The following is a 26,466-nucleotide window of genomic DNA, read 5'->3' on the forward strand; positions in this document are numbered from 1 at the left end:
TACGCGGGCCTCTCACTGCTGTGGCCTCTCCCGTTGCGGAGCACAGGCTCCGGATGCGCAGGCTCAGCGGCCATGGCTCACGGCCCCAGCCGCTCCGCAGCATGTGGGATCTTCCCAGACCGGGATGCAAACCCCTGTCCCCCCTGCATCGGCAGGCAGATTCTCAACCACTGCGCCACCAGGGAAGCCCACCACACCGTTTTGATTACTGTGTCTTTGTAGTAAGTTTTGAAATCAAGAAGTGTGTGAAACCTCCAACTTTGTTTTTCTTTTCAAGATTGTTTTGACTATTTGGGGTTCATTGAGATTCTATATGTATTTTGGAATGAATTTTCTATTTATGCAAAAAAGTTATTGTAATTTTAATAGGAATATCATTGAATCTATAGATTGCTTTTGGTAGTGTTGATGTCTTAACAATGTTCAGTTTTCTGATCCATGAACATTGGATGTCTTTCTATTTATTTCTGTTTTTAATTTCTTTCAGCAACATTTTATTGTTGTAAGTGCACAGTTCTTTAGACTCTTTGGTTAAGTTTATTCCTAAGTATTTTATTCTTTTTGATACTACTGTATATGAAATTTTAAAAATTTTCTTTTCAGATTAATTGTTGCTATTATATAGAAATGCACTATTTTTGAGTGTTGATTTTGTATCCTGCAAGCTTTCTGAATTTTTAACCAGTTCTAACAGTTTTTTTGTGATGTGTGGACTCTGTAGGTTTTCTACATATAATATCATGTTGTCTTCAAACACAGATAACTTTACTTTTTTTTTCCAATTTGGATACCTTTTCTTCCCTCCCTTCTTTCCTCTCTTCCTTCCTTCCCTTTTCTTTTATTCCTTCCCTTCTTCTTTTTTTCCTTCCTCCCCTCTTTTATTTCTTTTTTTCTCTCTCTTTCTTCCTTCCTTCCTTCCTTCTTTCCCTCCCTACCTCCCTCCTTCCTTGCTCCCTCCCTCCCTGCCTTCCTTCCTTCCTTCCTTCACCTAGTTGCTCTGGCTAGAACTTCCAACACTATTTTGAATAGAAGTAGCAAAAGTGAGCATCCTTGTGTTCTTCCTGATCTTAGAGGAAAAGCTTTCAGTCTTTCAGCATTGAGTATGATGTTAGCTGTGGATTTATATATATATATATAGGCTTTATCATGTTGAGTAAATTTTTTTCTATCCCTACTTGATTGATTGTATTTATCATGAAAGGGTGTTGAATTTTGTCAAATGCCTTTTATTTTTGCATTAGTTGTGTTTTTTCCCCTTCGTTCTATTAATTCTATTGATATCATGTTCTACATTGGTTGATTTTCATGTGATGAGCTAGTCTTCCATTCTGGGAATAAAACTCACTTGGTCATGGTATATAACCCTTTTAAAATGCTGCTGAATTTGTTTTGCTAGTTTGTTGAGGATTTTTGCATCAATATTCTTAAGGGATCAATATTCTTAAGGGTCTGTAGTTTTCTTTAGTATCTATTTTTGGCTTTGATATCAGGGTAATTATAGCCTCATAGAATGAGCTAGGAAGTATTCCCTCCTCTTCAATTTTTGTGAAGAATTTAAGAAGGACTTGTGTTAATTTTTCTTAAGTGTTTGGTAGAATTCACCCGTGAGCCATCTGATCTTGGGCTTTTCTTTGTTGAGAGATTTTTTTAAAAAATAAATTTATTTATTTATTTATTTTTATTTTTGGCTGCATTGGGTCTTCATTGGGTCTTAATTGGGTCTTTGTTGCTGTGCGTGGGCTTTCTCTAGCTGCAGTGAGTGGGGGCTCTTCTTCGTTGTGGTGCGCAGGCTTCTCATTGCAGTGGCTTCTCTTGTTGCGGAGCACGGGCTCTAGGCACGTGGGCTTCAGTAGTTGTGGCACACAGGCTCAGTAGTTGTGGCTCATGGGCCTTAGAGCACAGGCTCAGTAGTTGTGGTGCATGGACTTAGTTGCTCTGCAGCATGTGGGATCTTCCTGGATCAGGGTTCAAACCCGCGTCCCTTGAACTGGCAGGTGGATTCTTAACCACTGTGGCACCAGGGAAGGCCTCTTTGTTGAGAGATTTTGATTACTGATTCAATCTTCTTACTAATTATAGATCTATTCAGATTTTCTCTTTCTTCATGAGTCAGTTTTGGTAGGTTGTATGTTTCTAGGAATTTGTCCACTTTATCTAGATTATCCAGTGTGTTGGCATACAATTATTCATAGTATTCTCTTATAATCCTTTTTATCTCTGTAAAGTCAATAGTAATGTCGTTTCCCCCCAACCTTATTTAGTAATTTGAGTTTTCTCTTTTTTTTCTTATCCAATCTAGCTAAAGAGTTGTCAACTTTACTGATTTCTTTCAAAACATCAACTTTTAGTTTTGTTGATTTTCTCTATTATTTTTTATTCTCTATTTTTCTCCACTCTAATCTTTATTATTTCCTTCTGTCTGTTAGTGTTGAGTTTCCCTGTTTGTCTCTTCTAGTTCTCTTAAGGTGTAAGTTAGGTTATTGATTTGAGATCTTTCTCCTTTTCTTAATGTAAATTTTTATGGCTGCAAATTTCCCTTTTTTTTTTTTTTGCGGTACGTGGGCCTCTCACTGTTGTGGCCTCTCCCATTGAGGAGCATAGGCTCCGGACACACAGGCTCAGCAGCCATGGCTCATGGGCCCAGCTGCTCCACGGCATGTGGGATCCTCCTGGACCGGGGCACGAACCCACGTCCCCTGCATTGGCAGGCAGACTCTCAACCACTGTGCCACCAGGGAAGCCCAAATTTTCCTTTTAATACTACTTTTTCTGCATCCCACAAATTTTGTTATGTTGTGTTTTCATTTTCATTTTTATCAAGGTATTTTCTAATTTCTCTTCTTTAACCCTTTGGATATTTAAGAGTATGTTGTTTAATTTCCACATATTTTTGAATTTTCTAATTTCCCTTCTATTTTGATAGGAAGATACTCTGCATGACTTAAATCTTTTAAAATTTATTAAGAATTGTTTTGTCATCTAACATATGGTCTATCTTGGAGAATGTTCCATGTGCACTTGAGAAAAGTGTGTATTCTGTTGTTCCTAGAGTTTTCTGCATATATATGTATATATATACATATATATTTAGTTTATGGTATTGTTTAAGCCCTCTATTCCTTATTAATCTTATGTCTGGTTGTTCTATTCATTACTGAAGGTAGGGTTTGTAGTGTCCAACTATTTTTGAAGGACTATTTCTCCTTTCAATTCTGTCAAGGTTTTCTGCATATAGTCTTTGGCTCTGCTGTTTGGTGCATCTATGCTTATAATTATTATATCTTCCTGATGAATTGACCCTTTTATAGATATATAATATCTTAGATAGACCTTATTTGTCTCTTGTAACAGTCTTTGACTTAATGTCTATTTTGTCTAACTAGTATAGCCGCCCTGGCACTCTTTGGATTATTGTTTGCATGGGATATCTTCTTCCACCCTTTCACTTTCAGCCCTTTTGTGTTTTTGGATATAAAGTGAATCTGTTTTAGACATTATATAGTTGGATTGTGTTTTTAAATCAGTTCTGCCAGCCTTTGCCTTTTGATTGAAGAGTTTAATCCATTTACATCTAAAGCAGTTACTGATAATGAAGGACTTATTTCCATCATTTTGGTATTTGGTTTTTGTATGTCTGTTAGCTTTTTTGTTCCTCATTTACTCCATTATTGCTTTCTTCTGTGTTTTGTTGATTTTTTTTTGTAGTCACACATTTTGATTTCCTTTTGTATATATTCTCTAGCTATATTTTTGTGGCTATAATCATGATCACATTTAACATCCTAAATTTATAACAACCTAATTTGAACTGACACCAGCTTAATTTCAACTGCATACAAAAACTCTACTCCTATATAGCTCTGTCTTCCCCTGCCACTTTATGTTATTGATGTCACAAATTACATCTTTATGTATTATGTGCCTATAATAGTTTCCTAATGCTACTCTAAAAAATTATCACAAATTGGATCACTTAAATAAGAGAAATCTATTGTCTCACAGGTATGGAGGCTAGAAGTCTGAGATCAACATGTCAGCAAGTTGCTATCTTTTGAGGCTGTGAGAGAGAATCTGTTCCATGCCTCTTACTTAGCTTCAGGTGGTCTCTTGAAAATCTTTGTTGTTCCTTGGCTTGTAGAAACATCACCCTGATCTCTGCCTTCATCTTCATATAGCATTCTCCCCATATGCCTGTCTCAAATTTCCCCTTTTTATAAGGACAGCAGTCATATTGGATTAGGGGTCCACCCATTCCAGTATGACCTCATCTTAACTAATTATATCTGCAATGACCTTATGTCCAAATAAGATCACATTCTGAGGTACTGAGGGTTAGGACTTCAACTATTAATTGGTGGTGGTGGGGGGACATAATACCACCCATAACAGTGCCCAATAACATAGCTCTATAATTATTCTTTATGCATTTTTTCTTTTAAACCCTTTATCAGAGACCTTTGTTTCTTCATACAACTTCAAGTTACTGAATAACACCCTTTCATTTTAGCCTGAAGGACTCCCTTTAGCATTTCTGGTAGGGCAAGCCTAGTGGTAATCAGTTTCCTCAGCTTTTGTTTATCTAGGAGTGTCTTAATTTTTCGTTTATATTTTTAATTTTTATTTATTTATTTATTTATTTTTGCAGTACACGGGCCTCTCACTGCTGTGGCCTCTCCTGTTGTGGAGCACAGGCAGCCGCTCCACAGCATGTGGGATCCTCCCAGACTGGGGCACGAACCCACGTCCCCTGCATCAGCAGGCGGACTCTCAACCACTGCGCCACCAGGGAAGCCCTTCGTTTATTTTTGAAGGCAAGTTTTGCCAGCTATAGAATTCTTGGTTGACAGGTTTATCTTTCAGTACTTTAAAGATTTTATCCCATGTCTTTCTGGCCTCCAGGGTTTGTTGTGAAAAATTGGCTGATATTGTTATTGAGAATCCCTAGTACGTGATGATGATTCACTTTTCTCTTGCTGCTTTTAAGACTCTCTCTTTATCTTTGGACAGTTTGCTTATATGTCTTGGTTGGGTCTTTTTGAGTTTATCCTATTTGGAGTCCATCAGGCTTCTTACAGTTGTAGGTTTATTTATTTCCTCAAAGTTGAGATGTTTTGCCATTATTTCAATTATTGTAATTTTCAGCTCCAAAATTTCTGTTTGGTTCCTTTTTATAATTTCTGTTGATATTCTCATTTTATCTATAAATGATTTTTCCTGGTTTCCATTAGTTCCTTATCCATGTTTTCCTTTAGGTCTTTGAGCATATTTAAGTTTTATCTAGTAAGTCTGATGTCTGGGCTTCCTCAGGAATGGTTTCTGTGAATTGATTTTGTTCCTTTGAATGTTTGCCCATTTCTGTCTATGCCTTGCAATCTTCTTTTGCTTAAAATTGGATATTTAACTACTATAATATGGTAACTCTGGGGACCTCCCTGGTGGTCCAGTGGTTAAGACTCCATGCTTCCACTGCAGGGGTGCAGGTTCAGTCCCTGGATGGGGAACTAATATCCCATATGTCAGGGGCATGGCCAAATATATATATATATATATATATGATGACTCTGGAAATCACATTCTTCCCCTTTCCCAGGGTTTGCTGGTTTTGTTGTTGTTATTGTTGTTGAAGGCTGTAATAGTCTGTTTGTTTTGAGTGATTTCCCAACTATTTTTGCAGAGGCTATTGCTGGTCACATGTGATCACTGAAATCTCTGTTCCTTTAGCTCACATTCAGCTCAAAATCAGATGTTTTGATAGAAATTTTCTTGAGTGCCAGGAACTCTTCCAGTGTTTGCAGATTGGCTCTGTACTAGGGCATTCCTTCAGTACTTAGCTAGGCTAGTTCTGAGGCTAGCAATCAGTCAGGTAAAATCTTAAGGTCTTCTCAGCATTTTTCTGAGCATGCATCTTGCCTGGGTGTGCATATGGCTTCCTCAATCCCCCCATATTTTTGGCTGCTTTCAAATGTCCTAGATTCCCAGTCTTACCCCAGATTGTCCTCTGCACCTTAGAAGGTCTATTGTATGTTTCCACCTATAATTTCTTGCTCCAGGAGTCTGTGGGGCTATAGTCATTTGCAAGTTTTATGAGTAGTGTCCACCACTTTTACCACCTGATTTCTGAGTTAGACATAACAGAGACAGGCTCTTGTGTCAGTCCTTCAGGTATCCACCGGACAGTTTAAATGTACACAATAATTTGCAAATAATTTCTGCTCTGCTTCTTCTAGTTTGAGGAATGATACTGGAAACCAGGTTGCCACCACTTCAAGACCAAAACCACTGCCATGCTGGGGAAGGGTGGAGTAAGTGTAACTAAAAATGCCACAGAGCTTTCCTACTGTTTTGAAGATGGCCTTTTCTTTTCTTTTCTTTTTTTACATTTATTTTATCTTTGGCTGCATTGGGTCTTCGTTGCTGCGCACGCGCTTTCTCTAGTTGCGGCGAGCAGGGGCTACTTTTTCTTGCGGTGCACGGGCTTCTCACTGTGGTGGCTTCTCTTATTGCAGAGCACGGGCTCTAGGCCCGTGGGCTTCAGTAGTTCTAGCTCCCAGGCCCTAGAGCGCAGGCTCAGTAGTTGTGGTGCATGGGCTTAGTTGCTTCGCGGCATGTGGGATCTCCCCAGACCAGGGCTTGAACCCGTGTCCCCTGCGTTGGCAGGTGGATTCTTAACCACTGCGCCACCAGGGAAGCCCCAAGATGGCTTTTTCTTGATTGGGTATTTGTTTGGTGGCTCAAAACTTTGAGTGTTTTCCAGAGCTCCGGTAAGATTGGTTCAGACAGTTTCTGCCTTTTTAAAAAACATTTCTGTTGGGGAATGAAAACTTGGAGCTTCCTAGGCTGCCATTTTGCTGAAGTCTTTTCTTTAACCTAGTTTTGCCTTCACTTGGACTTTCACCAAAGAGCATCAGAGCACTTGGCATGTAACCTAAGTGAAGGTGTGTGTAGTTACTAAAAAATGGTGGAGCAAAGACACTCTGAGCCACTGTAAGGAGGCTTGGAACAGGAACTTGCTTGGAGAGTTGAAATTTTATAGATGAGGAATCCACTAGGTTATTGGATGACAGTTGAGAACAGATAAGCTTATGAAATGAACTTCTGTCCAGGTAGTAAATTGCTCAAGGAGTTGGTGCTTGCTGACAGTGTGGGACAGCTGCAGTTACATGCTACAGATGGTTGGGTCTGACTTCTGGATGCATATTAATTCCAGCTCATGAAGGGTCTTGAGCGATGCCAAAAATGACCAAGGTGAAGATAATGATATGGCTGGTTCTAGTGCTGAATTAGATCCTCCCCTCAGAGCTCAGAGAATCTAATTCAATTCATTCCTAATGGTAGCTGTCATATCAGCTTGTCCTAACCCTGACTGTGGTTCACAGCTGTATCTCAGAAGTGACTTGGGAGGAAAGCCTTTAGTAATTGTCTTCACCTCTCCATTTCTTCACTCTTTCTCCTATCATTAGTATCCCCTGCCTCTCCTCTCCTTTTTCTTCTCTGCCTACTTATCCTCCTTTGCCTCCTACTGCCTCAGTGAAAATATGTTCCAATCTGCTAAATGAATTCACATTAAAGTGCACATAGCCAATAAGACTCGAGTGCAAACCTGTCCAGGGGCTGTTTGCATTTTAACAGAAGTCTGTATAACATTTCTAATTGTGAAGCTCTAAGTATTAGCTGTTCCATAGGAAGGAGAATTCTTAGAGGACCTGGTTCTAACTCAGAATGTTTTTAAGGTATACTCTACTCTAGATAGTATAAAGATATTCCCAATTATAAAGGGACTTTAGAAAATCAAATTTATCCTCGCAATATGAAAAGACGCTCTGAGGCTGATTTGAATGTGACATCATTGGATAATGAGCTTTTATACCTTTCCAGCCAAAGATACCAAGGATAAAGCCAAAACCTTGATCATATTGAGAAGTCAGGTCAGGGAGATTTTCACCTTGCTACAGGAAAAGAAAGTCTGATGAGGAGGAAGAGAACAGATCTAATTTAGAATCTTAACTGTTTTAGAAGATAGTAAGCAGCCTCCATACATTAATATGGCCTTTCTTCCCAGTCATCACCAGAAAATCTTTGGGATACAGTACACAAAGAGAGGAGCTGCCAGTGCTGGAAGGACGGGTCCCAGAAGGTAAGAGCAAAGAGTGGGAAGCACGTTAACACTGATTGAATTTAATCTCTACCAGCCTCTGTTTCTTGTGGGAACAGTAATATCTATTGAAGAGGGTTAGAACTCTTTTGACTGCAAATTATAAGAAGCCATATTGAACACATGAACGTAAGTTAAAAATAAAAAAAGGAATTTGTAGGCTTTTATTCCTGGTTGTCCAAGGGCATTGGCTTTGGAGCAAGGCTGGATACAAAGACCCAAATGATGCCTTTAAAACTTTTTGGCTCTCCATTTCTTAGCTCTGCTTGTTTTTGTTTGGCTTTTTCTCAGATAGTTTTAATTTATGTGTCAGTTAAGAAGATCTAAAGAACGTATCTCCCAGCTTAACAATTCCAACAGAAAATCTTTTTCAAATATCATTCCCAAGGAAGATTATATTGCATTGCTCAGGTCAGATGTACAAACCCTAGCCTATTACCGTGGGTTGGGATTTTTGGATTGGCCAGCCTAGGTCGCATATATAACACAGTATTTGGCCAGTGTACCATAATTGACCATCTCTCCAGGATCACATTGCATGAAGGGGGAGTTCCCTAAAGGATTCAAGAGACAGAGGATGGGAAAGTATGCTGGGCATGAAAATATGGTAGCTATTATAATCTACCAAACCTACCACTATAGGTTAAAGAATCAAATGAGCAGACACAGGGAAGCTGCTTATAAACTATAATCATAATTAAAACATCATTCAAATAATGATAAGTACCACGTTCATTAAAATCAAGAAAGCTGCATCATATAACGATGGCTTTACAAATCAGTGGGAAAAGACGGACTATTCAACACCTCTTGTGAGACAACTGGATGGAAAAACTGCATGTAGGAGCCGCATCTCCCACCATACACTAGCATATACTCTAAATGGATTAAAGATTTAAACATAAAAGTGAAACCATAAAAGTGTCAGAAGAAAACATGGTAAAACTCTTTTATAATCTTGGAATGGGCAAGGTCTTCCTAACCGTTACTTAATATCCTGAACTCATAAATAATATGACTGATAAATAAAACTACCAGAATGAAACCTTTGCATGATGAAAAACATCATTTGAAAAAAAAAGTCAGAAAACAAATAGAATAAAAGGCAGTGGGGTGTTGGAGATGGCCTGCACTGGCTCACAGGAGCTGATTATTAAATTTTAGAAATTTTGCAAGCTGGTTGTCAACCACAGCCATTATTTAAAATTAAGTTATATAAACTTATAATTAAATAAAGAATGAAACAAAGGTAATATATGCTCAAAGACTCATCACTCTAATTGTTTAACTACATTTTGCTATCATCCATGCTCTTGGAGTGATTTACATCTGTTGTGTCTGTATCATGGAGATATTACATAATGGCCTGGTGTTGCACGTTTCTCCCCAACTCCACATTTAGTGATATGTTGGTAGCTTGAAACTGGCTGTGGTGGGAATATTTACATCATGGAACTTGGCAAATGCTATAAACCAGGATTTATTTTCCCCAGAGACCATTACTAAACACTAACCAACACACCACTGGAAAAAAATTTTGAAACTCACATTACAGAGAAAGGCTAATCTCCCTATATGTAATGTGCTTCTTATAAGCCAAGTATACAAAGACGATTAACCTAACAGAAACATAAGAAAGGTATGAAGTATCCATTCATAGAAATAAAGAGGTGCTCTGTGTCACAAGAGAAATGGAAATAAAAAACATACTGAGGTATTATTTTTTACTTACTAGATTAGCAAAATTCTAAGTTTGATAAAACTCTGTTGGCAAGGTGGTGGGGAGACAGACTTTTTTTTTTTTTTTACATTGCTGGTGAGGACTTAAATTTACATAACCCCTTTGGAAGGCAATTTGGCAATATGTATATAAAATTACCAAGACATAAACTATTTGACCTAGCAATCCTATCTCTGGGAATTTATACTGTTATATGGTATAGAGTGCTTTTGTTTTTTAATAGCAAAAGACTGGAAACAACACAAGTGTCCATCCACATGGGCTGGTTTAATAAACTGTGGAACATTTAAACAGTAGAATTGACTGGAACTGTAAAAAAAAAAAAAAAAATTGAAGACACCAAATTGAACTTGAAGGATCTCCAACTTATATCTTTCCCTTCCATTTTATTGAGAAACAACTGACATAACATTGTATTAGTTTAAGATGTACAACATAATTATTTGATGTACATATGTATTGCAAAATGATCACTACAATAGGTTTAGTTAACATCCATCACCTCACATAGTTACAATTATTTTTTCTTGTGATGGGAACTTTTAAGATCTACTCTCTTAGCAACTTTCCGATGTACAATACAGTATTGTTAACTATAGTCACCATGCTATATGTTCTAGAACTAGTTCTAGTTCTAGAACTAGTTCTAGTTCTACCTCTAGAACTTACTTATCTTAGAACTAGAAGTTTGTACCTTTTGACTGCCTTCACCCCAGTTTCTCCCTCCTGCCCGCAGCCTCTAGCAACCACCAACCTCTTCTCTGTTTCTATGAGTACGATTTTTTTTTTTAGATTTCCCATATAAATGAAATCATGCAGTATTTGTCTTTCCTGTCTGACTCATTTCACTTAGCTTGATGCCCTCAAGGTCCATCCATGTTATCACAAATGGCAGAATTTCCTTCTTTTTTATGGTAGAATAATATTCTATTGTATAAATATACCACATTACCCATTCATCAACTTATATTATTGAATGAAAAAAAGCAAGGTTAATATCAGAGTAGATAGTATGTTATCTTTTGCATAATAAAATAAAAATATAGTTATATTTGATTTGCATAAACAAAGTCTGGAAGGAAAGTAATAAAAATGGTTACAGGACATGGTTGCTGGGTGGGAACCAGCCAGGCAGAGAATAGGGTAAGAACAAGGCCTTGTGTTACCTTTTTACACTAAAATGAATGTTGAACTATGTCAACATACTACCTTTTTACAAAATTAAATGACAGGAAACAAATAAAAACTTCATTGAAGAGCACTTGACATTCAATAAGAAGTTACTGAGTGGCTATTATGTGGCAGGCACTGTTCTAGGAGCTGCACCCAGAAGGTAGCACCATTTCATGTAAGTTGTGATGTGAAGCCAAAGACTTCGTGATTGTCCTCAGCCACATAAACAACTCTTCAGATGCCACATCTTCCCTTATGTTCGTCCAACGGTTTTCTCTTGTCCCATTAGTTTCATATCCATGACCTCAACAGGGTCAAACTATCCCCAGGCCATTCAGGTCTAGCAACAATTTAATGATTGTGTTATTTTCCGTGTAGATTCTCTGTTTTCACGTCTTGGTTGTCTTTCTTTTTTTTTTTTTAACTTATTTTATTGAAGTAGAGTTGATTTACAATGCTGTGGTAGTTTCTGCTGTACAGCAAATTGATGCAGTTACATACGTGTATTCTTTTGCATGTTCTTTTCCATTATGGTTTGTTATAGGATATTGAATATAGTTCCCTGTGCTATACAGTAGGACCTTGTTGTTTATTCATCCTATATATAGGACATCTTTCTTCTTGACTGTTGTTTAATGTACCCAGTGGAATATGACATTTTAAAAGTTCAGGTCTTTAATTTTGTGGACAGTGAACAAAATAGACAAAAATCCCAGTGACTTTACATTCTAGTCGTGATCAGGGAAGGGCTTTCTGAGGAGGTGATGCTGAGCACAGACATGAGAGATATGAGGGAGTGTGCCTTGTCAGTATCTGGGGTTATGCATGTCCGTTCATAGTAATTACTATTATCGCTGCCCTCAAGGAGACTGCAAAACGTTACATGTGCACGTGCACATGCCCACACACACACACACACACACACACACACACACGCTCATATTTACCATTATTTATGAGCACAATAACGCTGCCAAACCACGTAATGGCTGTGTCCTGTCAATGCCATAATATCTGGTAATGACGATGGGTTTGAATGGAGCGAACCTCTTTTTGTCTCTTGCTCTGGCCCCAGTAAGCAAGGGACACAGTCCACATTTGCTAAGCCTCTGGCTTAGATTGAGGGGTAAACCTCTGATCGTGGGGGCTTAATTCTCTTTCCAAATGAAGCTAAATGTTCCACAAAATTAAAGCCTTGACCTTTTAATATCATATCCTACCAACCAGAGTAAATAACACCCTCGAAAAGAAAGACATCCGAGATATGAAAACACATCAGAGGACATACAGAGAAAAACAAAACATTAAATTATTACTAGACCTTAAGGGCCATGGGGGATATTTTTACCATGCTGAGGTCATAGGTATGAGCCTGGATTGGATGAGAGACAACTGTTGGGTGGAATTTGAAGAGTGGTTCATGCATGTTTGAAGATAAATATTCTTTAGCTTTACATAACAACTTAACATAAGCTGGTGCCTGTTTCCTGTAGTACTTGTGCTCTCTTTTACCCCAGCTCCTACTGCATTTTTTCCCTCTTTTATAATTGTTTACTAGGTGGTGAGACCCTTAGAGGGGTGTACTGTGCATATTTCCTTCACATCCCCAGCACCTAGCACAGCCAGCCCTGACATTTAGAAGCTTTTAATAGGTGTTTGTTGAAAGACTGATAGAGACATGCCCTGTGAAGCAAGACACTGGATAACATTGTAGATACGGCTTTGGCCTGGGGGATTTGGAGTCCAAAGGCCTGCTTTGTTTTCCAGTTAGGTGGGCTGATATACTGCTGGGTGTTTTGGTAACTGTTAAGATGTCTTGCTCCCATTTAGCTTGTGCTCTGCACGCACAAGCAAGGCAGCTGGCTCAGCACAGCCATCTGTGACAGTTCTTAGGTCCCTGCCAGCCGGGTAGGCTCTCCCATCAATCTGTCCCAGAGTCTCCCACACCCTGTGATCCGACAGTAATTCAATCCTCTTCTACAGATTTCTCTGATCTCCCTCCCTGCCTTCTCCTCACCTCTTTCCCTTGCTGTCTGAGCTGCAGACTTCGGCAGCCATGTGGACTAAAGCAAAAGTGAGTTCATCCACAGAGCATGTGCCTGGGCAGCCAAGTCCCCCAGGTTTGAATAAAATGACCCAATCTATTTGGCATTCCCTGGGCAGTCACATAGGGACATGTCCATTCTGGGATGTCCCTCAGCAGGGCAGATGCTGCCTCAGCCAGACTGGCCAAGAGTCCTTGAGTGGGGTTCCTGGTGAGAGGCACAGGAGATCAAAGCCCACCTCCCTCCCACCCCCATTCTACTAACACTGATTTTGCCTTAATAATGAGTTCGCAACAGGAATTTCGGTTCCCAATTCCATTTGGATTCTTCCCAAATAGAAATCCTTCACCTGGTCTATAGCTGCAAATTTAAAAGACTCCAAATTGTGGCTTTCATAAACAACAGACTATTTTATTTCTAAGGGGTAAAGAATTGGCCCTGGCTAATGAGTTATAGTCCGATGTACAATGCCCTCTGATTGTGTATTATATATTAGCACTCTGGACTTGAAAGAGACAATTGTGTAATGTTTGCCCATTAATTGAGAATAATCATCTCAGCTGCACAGTACTGCATACCAACCAAGCGTGTCATTCTTGTATCCAACAGCTTTTAATTGTTGTGTTGCCCTTTCACGGCAACCTTTCTCAGAGTTTGGAGAACAAAAACAGAGACCTACCTAAATATCAGCTCTTTCTCACCCTGAGAGAAAAGAATCTATTTAGATGGAAAGGATTTGAGTTGTCTAATCCCCAGGGAGTGATCATGCCTTAGCAATTTCCATTATCCATCAAGTCTAAATGCTAAGGCCATGGGATTGCTTCTTCCTAATAAAGTTAGGAAACGTATCAGACAAGAAAGGGGCTTACATGATTATACAGTAAGTTGAAGACTAAAATAGAAGAAGTGCCTTAAAACTCATTGTCAGAACCCTTTTGAATGCAAGTAACAGAAAATTTAACTCAAACTGTCTTAAGTAAAAAAAAGTTGTTGGCTCACGTAACTGAAAATTCCCAGGATGGAATTGCTTCAGCATGTCTCGATTCCAGGGCTCAAAGTTCCTTTGAGCTTTGGTCCCATGTTCCCCATATCTCAGCCTTTCTCTCCTCTGTTGCTGCGTTCTCAGGTGGGCCCTCCCTTCCTCTGGCAAGAGGGCAGCTGGCAGCTCAGCTCCAGGCTCACAGCTCTAGTGAAAAGTCCCAAGGTGGAATTTCATTGGACCAACTTGGGTCATACTCCTTATTCAGAACCAGTCATGGCGCCCAGGGGGAAAGGAGTATGCTGATTGGCCAGGCCTTGATCACACTCAGCCCTGGAGGTGAAGGGCAGGGTCAGATCCATCAACCTGAACTACATGAACTGGCACTAAAAGGTGGTGATGATTCTCTAAGAAAAAACCGTCACTGCTACCAGAAAAATGGGACTGAATGCTGAACAAACGAGAACTGAGGCACTATCCCTTCATCTCAACCTCACGGATGAATGTTTTGCAGGTTGGAAATGTAAGCCTCACATCTTCCACCAGAAGCCTGTCCATAAAAAAGATGACCATTTACCAAGTGCTGGACATTGTACACAGTGTTTTACATGAATCCTCTCATTGAATCCTTGTGGCTACCCTACCAGGGAGGTATGACTAACTCCCTTTTCTTAAGGGAATGGAGGCACAGGGAGATTAAATGGCACACTCCAAGCCCACAACTATTAAAGGGTGAGTGATTATGGAGCTCTGGCCTAACTCCAAAGTCCACGCTTATTCTCCTTTTGTGTGTTTCCCAAACTTGTCCATTTACAAGACTTCTGGAGTGGTTATCAAAATGAAAATACAGGTTCCAGGCACCCACCCACATCCCACCCTGAGATTCTGATTTGGTAAGTCTGGGCTAAAGTCTGGGAGTCTCTTTTGTTAACAAGCGCCCTCAGGGACTCTTGTGATCAGACTCACAGGTAAAACCTGCACGTGGCTGCTGCCACCGCCAGCCCCTCTTCCTGCCTCTCCCTTTCCCCGCAGAGGCTCTGCGCGGACCGCTTTAGCTGCTGGTCATGTTCAGTCCACTCTCTGGTGCGGTGGTCTCCAAAAATGGGGTGCATAAGAGGTTCCACTGGTGTATGGGAGGCAATATTTTTCCTTTTTCTTCAATTTCTATTTAACTTTTATCTAAAAAGAAAGAAATCCAGCTTTACTAAAATTTGATATCCAAATTGGCACTGGCATTCTCCTTCCATCATGAGCCCTGGGCTATCCATGCTACCTGAGGGGCCTAAGAGGCAGGTGAGGGTTCCACGATGCACAGGGAGAATGGTGCCCCACATTTGTTTGCCTCCCAGCGACTGAGACCTTATTGTACCTAAGTGGAATTATAGGTTATATTACCCAGTCTCCTGTACCCCAAAGTCACCCCAAAGTCGGGCCCAGATGGTTTTGGAGACAAGTTTTACAAAGTCATCAACAAACATATAATCCTTATATTATACCTGTTTCAGATGATAGAAAAGGGGGACAGCTCCCCAGATCTTTTTATGAAGTTAGTATAACTTTGATACCAAAGCTGACAAGGACAAGACAAGATAATTATCTATTAACCACACTTAAGAATGTAGATGCAAGATTCCTAGGTAAAATACTAGCAAATTTAATTCAGCAACGTAGTAAAGATAATAAGTACTTCGCCTGAGTAGGATCCACGGAATACAGTTGTGCAGTGTCCTTATTTGCCTCCCGCTCTTGTCCTTGTAAGCTGAATTGTGGACCAATTCTTCCTTGCCACTGAATAAATGAAAACTCATTCACTTTTTTGGCCACTCCAACTAAAAAGTCCTTTGATCATGAGAAATGGTCTCAGTTTATGAATTAAGATATATAGTCCCAGGTAATAGTCAAAACTTCCAGCATCACCAAGTTGAAGCTTATCTTCATCCCCAGCCTGAGTCTGCAACAGGTGGAGAGCTTGCAATGGGAATAGACAGCACGGTATGTGTGCCATCTGTTTCCTCGACTAGGTTTTCTCCTCCTCCCCTTGCACTCATTAGGTGGTCTCTGGCTCCTCTAGAATTGAAGCAGGGAAAGAAAGGGGAGCAAAGGGAAAGGTCTTACTGGCCCAGCCCCGTTATGAGCTGGTTATCAGACCACCCGGGACTGGGCGGAGGTTTAAAGCTGACTTTTTCTATCCGGGAGGTCTTCTATGGGTGTTTTGGGGCACCTGCTGTTTCTGGGAATCTCTCATCTCCAATTTCATTCATATGGGAGAGTGCATCTTTTCCACCGGGTTACTTAGCTTACCATCAGCTCTAGTTCTTTATAGAAGCTGGCCCTCTTACATGGGTCTAAGATGATCCCACAAAGGCAAGTCTTTCCTATGGCCCACAACTGGCTCAGGGGAAATACCTCCACACTTCACTCAGATAAATTCTGGGGATGTGGGATCTCCCTAATACCTCCCTTTGCTCCGTCGTCAGAGCAGCTACCAGCCAGATTTATCAGATGTTAGACACAGTCTACACTGTCCTTCAGGCTCCGGGAGACTCTGTGGAGGAGCAAGGGGCCAAGAACTGAGATTCCATTTCAAAAAAGAAGAGGTGGAAGTGAGAGAGTGGCGTGGACATATACACACTACCAAATGTAAAATAGATAGCTAGTGGGAAGCAGCCGCATAGCACAGGGAGATCAGCTCGGTGCTTTGTGACCACCTAGAGAGGTGGGATAGGGAGGGTGGGATGGAGACACAAGAGGGAGGAGATATGGGGATGTATGTATTCGTATAGCTGATTCAGTTTGTTATACAGCAGAAACTACCACACCATTGTAAAGCAATTATACTCCATACAGATGTTAAAAAAAAAAAAAGAGGAGGTGGGACTTGTTCTATGAGATATGAAGGCTTATTTTAAAATAAAAGTCTTAGAAATTCGGACATAGTGGGATGGCACGAGAATTGGAAAATGAATCAATGGAACAGGATAGGAAGCCCAGAAACACACTCACACATATGTGGACCCAATATGTAATAAATGTAGAATTATAAATAAATGGGAAAACAAAGACCGTTCAATGAATGGTGCTTGGAAAATTGATTATGTGTGTGGAAAAACACAAAGTTGGATCCCTCTCTTACATCACAGGTGGGTTAAAACCCTACAAGTAAAAAAAAAAAACAAAACTTTAAACTTTTATAAGAAAATACAGGTCTTTATGACCTTGTGCATAGAATGATTTCTTAGGCTTTACACCAAAACCTTGAACTGTATAGGAAAAACTAAGGACAACATTTTATTACATCATATTACAAAAAACTTTCTGCAAAAACAAAAGATACCAAAAACAAAGTAAAAAGACGAATTGCAGACATTTGGGAAAAGATATTTAAAATGCAAAATCTAACCAAGAAAATAGTATCCGGAATATAGAAAGAACCCCGGCGAGCCAATAACAATGATGATGATGGCTGGGCACTGTCCTAAGCACTCGAGATATATTAACTCATTTAATCTTTACTATTTAATCTTTACTATGCCCCTACGAGACAGGTGTTTATCCCCCCACTTTACAGATGAAGAAACGAGCACAGAAAGGGCTAGATAGTGTGCCTAACATCACTGATAGTTAAGTGATAGAGCTGAGCTTGAGCCTGGGAGTCTGGCTTCAGTTCCTATGGTCTTAACTACTATGCTCTCAAACGCAATAGAAACAACCACGCAAGGAGCCGACACACCTCACTAGCAGTCACAGAAGTGAAAATTAGATGCCAAGGAGAAATCACTTCGCAAATTAAAAAGTCTGATAATACCAACTTTGAGTGAGATTGTAGGAAGAAAGTGGGAACTTTTGTACACTGCTGGTGGAAGTATCAATTTGCACGACCATTCTGGAGAGCAATTAGCAGTATCTAGGAAATCTGAAGGTGCTCAGACCCAAAGACTGAGCAGTTTCACATCTAGAAATATACCCTAGAGAAATTCTCACGCTATGCACAGTGAGGTGTGATGGAGGATATCCATTGCAGTATTGTTTGTAATAGCAACATTTGAAAACCAAAGAATTCATCAACAGGAACAGAACTGTGGTACATTTATACCAGGAGAGAACACGCAGCAGCTAATATGACCTGGCAATATATCTACCGATATGGCTAAATATAAAAAATATAGTATAGTGTGGAAAACACTGGTTGAAATAAGATACACACAGTGTAATACCATCTTATAAGATTTAAGTATCTGCAAGACAATGCCATTCAATATGTATGTATACAAAATATGTAGTAAAAGAATAAAAACTTAAACGAGAAGGATAAATAACACATTCATGGTAGTATTTACCTCCAGTGGGAAAAAAAAGGGCAATGAGATGCAAGAGATGTCCACACAGAAAGTCTCAATTATGTTTGCAAAGCTTAATTAAATAAAAATCCTGACATGGGTCTCTAGATACCATTTCCCATGGTGAAGTGGCTGATTCCAGGTTTGGGACAAGAAATCTACATGATGAGCCATGGACCACTTGTTTTGCAAGGAAACTCTCCCAGACTATTAGAGGTCATGTCAAAACAACACAGGAACCACTTTAAAGGGGCCCTTATTGGCCAAAATAGGGCAATTTCTGCATCAAAAAGAATAATAACTTCAATGGATTAAAACCCATCAAATACATAAAAAACATGAGTTCATAATGAAACCAAAAAAATCACAAACAACCTAATAGCCTCGCCATTGGAAGTTGCTAGGGTAATATTTTTTTATTCTGAAAATGAATAAATAATGAGAAAGTATTTTATCTTTTCTATGCCATATATTATGGGGTAACTAAATCTTTCATACAAGTGGGTCCTATAATAGGAGAACTCCAACCAATAAATGCAGAAGGAATGATAGAATTTTTAAAAATGCACTATTTTCCACCTCTAAAGAGATAATTGATCTAGGCAACTTCCATTAATGAGGCTAAAACTATTAGCTGAAATGTCAGTGGGGAGCATTATGATGGAAGGGTCAGGCTGACACCACCTACACCCTGTGATCAACCTTAGCCTCCCTAAAAGTGGGACAGCACAAACATTATATGTGGTGATGCAACAGGAAGTATCTCTATAATGTTTCTTGCCTAAAAAACTGATCCTGATTTTAATCAAGTCATTAGAACTGCTGTTAATTTATAGGAAATATGGGGGATGGAAGAACTACCTAAATGACAAGGATACAATTGGCTAAATCCAAAAGGTGGGACATTCTGTGGGAGAAATGACCCAGTCTTTCCAACTAATAATGCATTATGCTGCAACAAAAATGGCATTAGAGAAGAAGGGAGGGGGAGTTATTATCGGACAAAATAGACTCAGAAGAGATAACCAAATGCATCGTGAGGCCCTTGTTTGGATCCTGATGGAAACAAATCCACAATAAAAAGACTGGGAAAATCAAGGAAATATGCATAGGGATTGGTAGGAGAGGACTTTAAGGAATTATTGTTATTTTTGATAAGTGTGATGAAGACTCAGTGATTATGTTTTAAAATATGCCCTCGACGTTAGAAGAGTGTACTGGGACTCCCCCGGTCATCCAGTGGTCAAGTCCGCGCTTCTAATGCAGGGGACTTGGCCAAAAAAAAAAAAAAAAAAAAAAAAAGAGCGTAACATGGTGAGACACCTTTCAAATGGTCTTTTACCCCAACCCTTCAAGGAAGCTTAGTGAACTGCAGAAACCAGTCTGTGTGATGTGGGAGCCCAAGAAGAGAATGGAATGAAACCGGAGAGGAGCAGTTGGGCCCTCTGGGGAGGGGAGTGCTGGAGCCGAACGCTAGAATGCCACACCAGGGTTTGTAAGGTCAGCACGGCCCACAGCCCAGACTGGGGCTCCAGTGGCGTCGCCGCAGCCAGAGGAAGGGCACGGCGTCCGGGGACTGAGCTGCCGGGAGGAAGCAGCCCACGAGGAAGGTTCTTGTTACCGCTGAGAACTGAGCCTGAAGTGACCATCATGGTTCCCACTCCAGGCTGATGTGGCTTGAGGACATGTGGCTGATGCTTGGAGCGTAGATCTGGCATCTCACATACAAGCACAACAGTCCCAGTCCAGGAAAACCCACCTTACGGCTGGGGACGTAGAGGCACAGAACCGTTTAGCTTTTTATCTCTTAGAAAGGCCAGGTGAGAACTACCTTCTGATTCCAGGCTGCGGCACTAACCCCCAACTGCCTGTAAATCTTTCTGATTTTCTGCACCCCTTTGTCTAACATACAGAAAGACTGTCAAAAGAGGTGCAGGCCTCAGCCCAAAGGGTGTTAATGACTACTATCTTCTTTCTGAGCTTTTATCAGGAACTGCTGTTCACAAATCATACCGTGAGAACGTTTGCCAGAGATTTCTCAGGAGCAGGCTTAACTCTTCCTGCTGTAGCAGAACTAGCCTGTTCAGTGATCTTCTCACTTCTTGGAGCCTGGGGCCTCTACCAAGCCAGGTCCACCCTGTCCCTGGTAGCTGGTGCTCTGCTCTTGTGATCTGATGCCTGCTTCCCGGTGGAGCCCAGGGGGTTGGAATGCTTCTGGGGCAGTTTGCCAGCAGCAAGAAGAAAAAGCTTGTCCTGAGAGTTTCCATTCATGGGCTCTGAACCAAGTCCAGGGAACCATCTACCAAGGAGGTCCTGGTGGCGTTGTGGCCAGGAGAGACAGGAACACTTGCAGACAGTCGTTTTCCTGGCCCTGCCTGCTGATGGAGGCGTCTGTGATTGGCTGATTTCTCACATTCTGCACAATTAGGCTGCTTCTTTTGATAAAATTCCCTCCTCGCCGTATCCATAGACTCTAATCTGGGAATTACTTTTTTTTTTTTTTTTTTGGCTGAGCTGCTTGACTTGCAGGATCTGCATTCCTCGACCAGGGATTGAACTCAGGTCACGGCAGTAAAAGTGCTGAGTCCTAACCATTGGACCGCCAGGGGATTCTCTGGGAATTACTTTTGATCCTGAATAACTTTTGCCTTTTGGATGTATTTAGACCCTGTCTGCCCTGTTTATATAGAGTAGGACATCTTCCTATTATAAGTGCTCATCTGTACCCTCTATGAAGGCATGGGACTAAAAAAAAGGGGTTAATGAGAAGGGAATAAAAAGAACTAGGGTATCTTTTCTGGTCTTCTTGAAGAGAATCCCATGACATACGTGCCAGAGATTAAAAAATAGAGGCTAATATTGAGCAGAGTGGCCTAGAATAAAGAGCCTTGCATTGGGCAATATGATTTCCATAAGCATTTGGTCTACACTGGCCTTGGTTACTTTGTCTGTAAAATGAGGCTAATGATAATTAACCTAAGTAAAGGTAAGAGGTTCAACCTGATAAGCATCTGGAGTGACTTTCCTTTTCCTTAAGTCTGAGAAATACTGACAATCCATCCCATTCATTCAATTATTTATATTGCTTTATATCCTCATTCATTCATACATTCCTTCACTCAACAAGTATTCATGGAGGACATATTATATGAAATTAACAATGCATGGTACTATGGGAGATAAGATAAAAGTTTGTGTCCCCAGGAATTTCCGTTTTAATTGGAGAGCAAAGATGTACATGGAAAACTGTAATACAGAGTATGCCAAATACAGTAAGAAAGGTGCCAAGTGCTATGAGAGTTCAGAAAAAGAGAAATTGCTTCCAGGAGGAAATTTCAGGGAAGACTCAATGAAGGATGGTGTGGTTAGACTGAATCTTGAAGAATAAATAAAATTTGAATAGGCAGATATGGGAGAAAATAGTCCAGAGGCCCCACAAAGGCTTGAGCAAAGATCTGGGGGTGGAAATGTGTGGGATATGTTTGGGAAACTATAAATTACCTAGAAAAAAACCTGGAAACTGTCGAAGATATTTGAGTGGAAGACCAATTAGAAGACAACTTCCGCAGGTCAAGGGACAGTTAGTGAGCATTTAGCTCAAGGGGCAGGGGAGAGAGAAGGGGATGTGAGGACTGGCTGGGGAAAGGATTACTGTGGGGATGGAAAGGAAGGGATGGAGGTGAGGGAGGCTGGAGGGAAGAATCCTCACATCTGCTTCTTTTCCTCAAGGTTGGTGGTCACCTCCCCAAACCTGACTGTCCCTCTACTTTTTTATTAGAATAGTACTGGTTTTAATACCCAATTATCCATTCAGAGCAAGTCAGAGTTTGGACAAACAGCGATACTGTTTGGCTGTGATCTTCATCTTGGAGGTGATCTGTGCTTTGCCTAGGTGTCACTTTGCTCTAAAAGTCAGTGAAGAAGTCGGCAACAGGTATTGAGGACTCACGTCTCCTTCTCCGCCCCCTTGACTCCAGACGCTCACTAACTGTCCCTTCAACTATGGCAGTTGTCTCCTACTTGGTTTCCCACTCACAAAGCTTCAACAGTTTCCTTTTTTTTTAGATGATTTATAGTTTCCCAACTATACAAAATATATTTGTATATACTTTCAGTAAGAGTTTATTGAATATCTCTGATGTTTAAGGTGATGTGGGGAGCGGGCGATTATGTCTCACCCACAGGAGTTTACAAACTAGTGGGGGAAAAGCTGTGTATGTAAATAATCAGAGAAAACGAGGTGCGTGAAAAGTGCCATGAGATGAGCACCAGTTCCAAAGATGCAGCGTTCAGTCCTGGTAACCTGGGAAAGCATTAGGCCAACAAAATGAAATATGGGTCTGTCTATAAATGCCCAAGGGTGGGGAACCCGAGAGGAGTGGGAGGCTGGCAGTTGGCACTGCAAGTCCACAAAAGCAGTGGGTTTCGTCAGGGTACACTGCCGACCGGTAGTAACTCTGGGAGCCTTCAAACTCCATTTAGCCATTTCCCACACAACCAACCATGCTGACTTCTGCAATCTGCTTTCCTCTGGGTGGAAATTGGCTTAGTCTCTGTTGTAGGGTATGCCTAAGGCATGGTGGCATGAAGTCAGCGCAAACTACGTGGGCTCCCAATGCAAGGATTTCAACAAGACTGGAGTTGGACAATGGAGCTGATGCAGATGGGACAGGTGGTGCCCCCAGGGCCCTTCATGTTGCTTTCAGAGTCCCTGTGGTTTGTTCAAAATCCCACCTACTGCTTTCTCCAAGACCAGTTTTCCACACTCTGAGAGTGGATTTCTCTTTGTGGTCTGTCATGCCACTGTGTGGTTTCCCCTACTGTATTCTCTTTTGTGGTTGCAGGGCAAACCCTTTCTTGCCTGCTGCTTCCAGGAATGTGTGGTGTGTATCTCAGCGTGCTATACCAGAGGGTTTTATTTCACCTCCCTTGAATGGAATGGTAGTCATCCAGCAGGCCTGGGTGCACATATAAATAGACGGACACGTAAGCCTGCGTTTCATATCCAGAACATAAACCAGCCACCACTGCGCGCTACGCGGTCATGTTTTGATGAAAGACTGCTGACAGCACCACAGACCATGCCGTGGGGCCCAGCAAACCACCTAATCCCAACTGCTTTATCCCAGGCATCGATGGGGCAGATTTCACTGCCAGGAACAATTTCTTTCCAGCCACCAGCAGCTCTCAGTTTCTTTGGCTTTTCCTGCTTCAGCTGCCCGTTACTGGTGACCCTCAGTCAGAGAGGCCAGGGTGAACACGGAAGACTGAAATGTACAGCTAATCCCCCCATTTTTTTTTTCCAGGCAGAAAATTTAGACGCATTTGCCTGTGAAGCCCTTTGACTCTGGAACTCATGTCAAAAGGGCCCATTGAAAGCTTAGCATTTCCATATATCCTGCCTAACTTTCTCCAGCGTACAACAGGGGAGTGTCCCGTCCTAGACTCTACAGGATTAAGTATGAATTCCTGCCATTCAGATTCTATACAATATGGCCCCAAACTACCTTTCCCATTCTGTAACCACTATGTCTTTACTTTAGCCTCTGTTTGAGTCTTGTCCGCTTTCCGTTTTCCAAGGCCACTTATATCACTATGCCATTGTTGTAATGGTCCCCTCCCCTGGAACAGTCCCCCTTCTCGCTGCCTGTTGAAAGCATTTCTATCCTCTAAGGCTGAGTTTCATTCCGAGACCTCCATGACCACTCCCACTGGTGTCTTTCTCTCCAGAGCGTGCATTGTTTCTACTCTTTACTCAATGAGTCATTACATTACTTAATGATAGATTCTTTGTAGTCTTATAAACTGATTAGAACTGACATTTTTCACATTGGAATTCTAGATTCTAGTCTCCTCTAGAGTGGAATCCCCCTGAGGTCAGGGTTCGTGCATTGTCTTCCTTGTAACTCCTGCGGTGTTAAGTGCTGTAGCTACAAGAGGAGCCGGGAAGTGCTTGTTGATTGAATAATAATCCACTGTTGAAAAATCAGAGCTTTGGCAGTGTCTGTGAATGAATCCAGTGACCTTTCAAGGACATTCTCTGGCTAAGCAGCGAAACATTGGAATATGAGGTAATAATTAAAGTTATTGTCAGGTCCAGAAGGGAGCTCAGGGACTATCCCTCCACTGAAGTGCCCTGGAGCCATCTAGAATGTCAGCTTAACTCAGCTTCCACGCTGGGTTGCTTCCACAGTTTTGGGTTTCTTGGCATTCTAGTCTATGGATTCAGAAGACCTGATTTTTACAATTGTCATCCCTCAATGACCTTCATATATTTATTCAGTAAATACTTGATTTGAATTAAACTGGGAACAGTTCTAACCTTTTTCTAGATATTGTGGAGAATGGGTCTGGGATGTTTGAGTAAGATGTAAGTGCTCTTTATACAACATTTGAGTTTTGAACCATGCCTTTGGAATTCCATAAGTACCTGAAGTGTATAGTCAGCGATTGCAGCACTTGTTCTTTAACTAGTGGATTTGACTTTTGTGAACCTCTAAATATAATTTTTAGAAAAATCTGATTAATAAAATGGAGACTCAAATATGGTAATATTTTAGCAAAAATAAGGAATAAAAAAAATTAGAAAAAAAACCCCCATGATTTTTACATGTGGCTTATAAAAGGGCTTTGAAGGTGATTCCAAAAGAAAACTTTCAGAAATGTATTAAATTACGGAAGCATTACTGTAATAAGAATAGCTTTCACTTACTGAGCATTTGTTGTGAGTCATTAAGTACTTGATATTCAAAACCTCATTTAATCCTAAAAGCAACCTGACGAAGAGGGATTTTATTAGCTCCATTTCAGAGGCATGGAAACTGAAGGTTAAAATAGTTAACCTGGATTTGAAGGCCAAAGTCAATGTACCACTGTGACGACCATCTTGAAGGACAAACACTGATTGCATATGAAAGGTGGAGTATTTCCTGCCATATCAGTAAAGAAAGTATGTCACAGTCATCACCGATTGCAGCCACCACTGCAATGGATGTGAGCTGGTGAGCCCTGAGGGAACTCAGGAAGGAAAGAATACCTGCCATCTAGCAGCCATCAGGCTGCAGCCACTCCCCATGGTGCACCCTGAGGAGACTCAGGATGTGAAAACACAGGATACTGGCCCCAGACAGCTGAGGTGCACATCAAAGGAATGATTTCAGTGAGCCCAGACTCTTGCATCTTCCCATCCATAGAAAAGCGCTAAATTCCTTAACTTGGGATATCTGCTTTCCTTTCATTAAAAATAATCTTTTGGGGACTTCCCTGGTGGCGCAGTGGTTAAGACTCTGCGCTCCCAATGCGGGGGGCCCGGGTTTGGTCCCTGACCAGGGATTCACTCACAGACACTAGATCCCACATGCATGCCGTAACTAAGAGTTCGCATGCCACAGCTAAGGAGCCCGCCTGCTGCAACTAAGACCCAGCACAACCAAATAAATAAATATTAAAAAATAATAATAATCTTTTGATGTTCTGGCTCCCTGTCCTTTGTTGCAAAACTTCTGTTGATATATAACCTGGCTCCCACCTCGCCTCTTTGGAGCAGTTTTCTCAGGGTTACTTGAGATGTTGCCTCCCGGGCTTGAAGTCCTAAAAATTCCCGCCGAATAAAACATAACTCTCAACTTTTAGGTTGTGAATAATTTTTTAGGTCCACAGATATGTTCAACTTCTCATGTTTAAGGCCACTTAGGGCTGGTCATTGCACAACTCCGGGGTCAGCACTTGCCCCCTGCTCATAGCATATTTGGGTCATTTTTAATGACAATTTCCTAGCAGATGGCGGTAAACTGTCTTGAGCAAGGTGGGTGGGGAGTGGTTCCTGATTCACAGTTGCTCAAAAATGGTTCTCAGTGCTCTATGGTCACATGTAGAAGGCAGGGGCCATAACCTGGAGAAATTAAAAATCTTGAGCAGCTTCTAGATGAGCCATCTTGGAATTGACAAATGAGGGTTCTTATTACTTAGGGTCTGAAGTAATATCTCACTTGCCCGTTGTCATGGTACTGCCCTTCTCCTGTATTTGGAGTGAACTGTAA

The 26,466-nt window shown here is 40.9% G+C and overlaps 1 pseudogene across 1 annotated transcript in view; it reads left to right on the forward strand.

The window, feature by feature from the left end:
• LOC111165491 (uncharacterized) overlaps nt 1–26,466 on the forward strand; it is a 68,810-nt pseudogene that overhangs the window by 30,767 nt on the left and 11,577 nt on the right. The window contains exon 4 of the transcript XR_016393964.1: nt 1–26,466. This exon is cut by the window's right edge and continues 11,577 nt beyond it. The product of XR_016393964.1 is annotated as an uncharacterized LOC111165491 (transcript).

The sequence above is a fragment of the Delphinapterus leucas genome, chromosome 7 (genome assembly GCF_059928025.1).
Source record: "Delphinapterus leucas isolate spDelLeu-1000000601 "Yukka" chromosome 7, BTC_Dleu_Yukka2, whole genome shotgun sequence".
Lineage (NCBI taxonomy): Eukaryota > Metazoa > Chordata > Mammalia > Artiodactyla > Monodontidae > Delphinapterus > Delphinapterus leucas.